Below are 2,286 nucleotides of genomic sequence, written 5' to 3'. Positions count from 1 at the left end.
GATAAAAGAGTAGAAGTGGTTCCACTTTTCTTGTGACAGTCATTATCATGATTTAACAAATGCATAAACATTCTTAGTTAAACAACAAATAAATCACAAACAGAAGAGATTGTTCTGTCCATTATCTGATTAAGAGAACTGAGAAATTCTCTTCTAGGTTGAAATGACCTGTCATGGCCTAAAATAGAGCTCAGTTTGTGACAGAGTTCCTGTCCTCTCAGCAGGCCTGTGCGAGGCCTGCTTCGAGGCAGTAAATCTTGTTTCTTCACTCAAGGTGACCCCTACATTCAAAATGAATTGATTGTCATCTTGAAGGGAAGCATCAACAATGCCAACAGTTTCACCTTTCATGGTTCCTTTGTAATTTGTAAATTGACAAGTTCATATCTTGCAGGTGAGTCACGATTTTTGTCAAAATAAACTCTTTCCCCATCCACAGTGGTGAAATTGACAGTTTAGATACTGCAATACCTAGGGAAACAAACAAACAAAACAAAAAAGAGTATGTTTCCTGATATAAGTTTTTCACAGAATGAGGGTCAAATTCTCACCTGCCGTGGTTGAATGTTTTTAGTGTTGTAACAGCTCACATTAGWGAGCAGCCTTTTATCATCATCACATTTATTCAAACTGTGAAGAGCATGAGCCAATGCATAGACTGACTTGTAAACATTTTTAGTAAATCTGAGCTCAGACACATCAGTGATCTGTGAGGAAATGTTTTGCAAGCTTTCAAAGTCACTGCACGGCTGCTTTTGTGAGTTCACAATTTTGTTAAGAGAGCAGTCGAACACATCTTCCCAGAAATCTCTGACAAACTGACTGTTAGGAAACTGTGAAGTGTGGAGCTGAGTTAGATGCTCCTCCTGCCCAGGGATCTCTGCTTTAGCAACAGTGAAGCCAAGTGAGCCCAGCAGGATTGCATATCCTTCGCTGTCTGCCAACGAGGGATCCATGATCCATGCATTGCTGCTAATCCACTGCAGCCCTTTTATGTTCTCTTTGTACAACTCAGAAGCCAGCMGTTTGATTTCTCTATGACTTGTGAAAGCAATGATAACCTTTGAAGTGGAATGCTCAATGGTTTGTACTATTTTCTGAAGAACATGTGGTGGATCTGAAGATGAAAAAGCTTCAGAGTACTCTATGCAAACCCCATAGTTGTGTGCAGCTTGGATGAATGCTGCAATGCAATTCAGGTCATATTCATTATTCACAGCTAGCACCAACCCAGGTCCACCCAAAATACTTCACTAGCTTTGCCAGAGCTTTGCTTTGGTAGTAATCACTGGAAATAGTTCTGAAAAATGTCGGATACTCTCTTCTGTTGCTCAGACAAGCACAGGCAGCAAAATGACTAATCTACAAACAAGAAGAAACATTCAAACCATCCCACATGCAGTGACAGAGAATATACCATAGAAAAAATATTGATGAAGCAATATTTTCAATTTTGTAGCACAAAAACACCATACTTAACAAAATGGACTCTTCCTCTTAAACTTACCACAGGTATATGAAATCTTCCGACAACCTGTGCAAATGCAATTGTTGGGCTTGATCCTGAATGTCCTATAATAGTATGTATAATAGTGTGCACTGTATCAGTTTTTGTGCAGTTGTCATCACCGACTTCTCTTTTTAGTCCACTTAMAAGAGCCAGTGCAGTTCTCAGTATGTCCATGGCTATCATAAATCTTGTAGCCAACTCTAACACCAGACAGCATGCAGGGATCTTTGTTGATTTCATTTAAAGCAAATATCATTGTTTGAGCTAATTTAAATTCTCTAAAATTGAAACTGTGAAACACAGCATGAAAAATCTAAGTATAAGGTTCAAATCTAAAAGCTTGAATGTGTTTAAAAGTGGTATAATCCATACTTGAAACATTTTCTGAGGTCTGGAATTGACTGAAATGTGTCAATAAAAAATCCTGATCTGTGCAAAAGGAAAAAAAAAATGACTCCCATAAAAATATCATCATCCTGAGCAAGATCAGTTGATTGTGCTAAGCCTTTCAGTTGACAAACAGGCATTCCTTTTCTCATCTGTACAATAATAAGCAAAAGCCCCAACACTGACATAGTTATCCTCTATCAGTAATCAGCTCTACTTGCCATGGTAGACCTTTATACACATTCAGTTATGGGGGTGTGTTTGTCACAGCAAAACCATGCCTCAGGCAAAGGTTAAGTAAAATTTGTTTCTGTTCATGATTCTTTTGTGACAAATAGCAACCTGACCAATTGCAGAAAAACAACACACACACACACACACACACACAC

General features: G+C 38.5%; 1 pseudogene; it reads right to left on the bottom strand.

The window, feature by feature from the left end:
- LOC106519368 (extracellular calcium-sensing receptor-like) overlaps positions 1 to 1,684 on the bottom strand; it is a 4,440-nt pseudogene extending 2,756 nt beyond the window's left edge.
- Between the last annotated feature and the right edge of the window lie 602 nt (positions 1,685 to 2,286).

This window comes from Austrofundulus limnaeus, unplaced genomic scaffold (assembly GCF_001266775.1).
Source record: "Austrofundulus limnaeus strain Quisiro unplaced genomic scaffold, Austrofundulus_limnaeus-1.0 Scaffold76, whole genome shotgun sequence".
Classification (NCBI taxonomy): Eukaryota; Metazoa; Chordata; class Actinopteri; order Cyprinodontiformes; family Rivulidae; genus Austrofundulus; species Austrofundulus limnaeus.
Note: the sequence above shows the minus strand (reverse complement) of the source record. Positions and strands in the feature narration are given on the sequence as shown.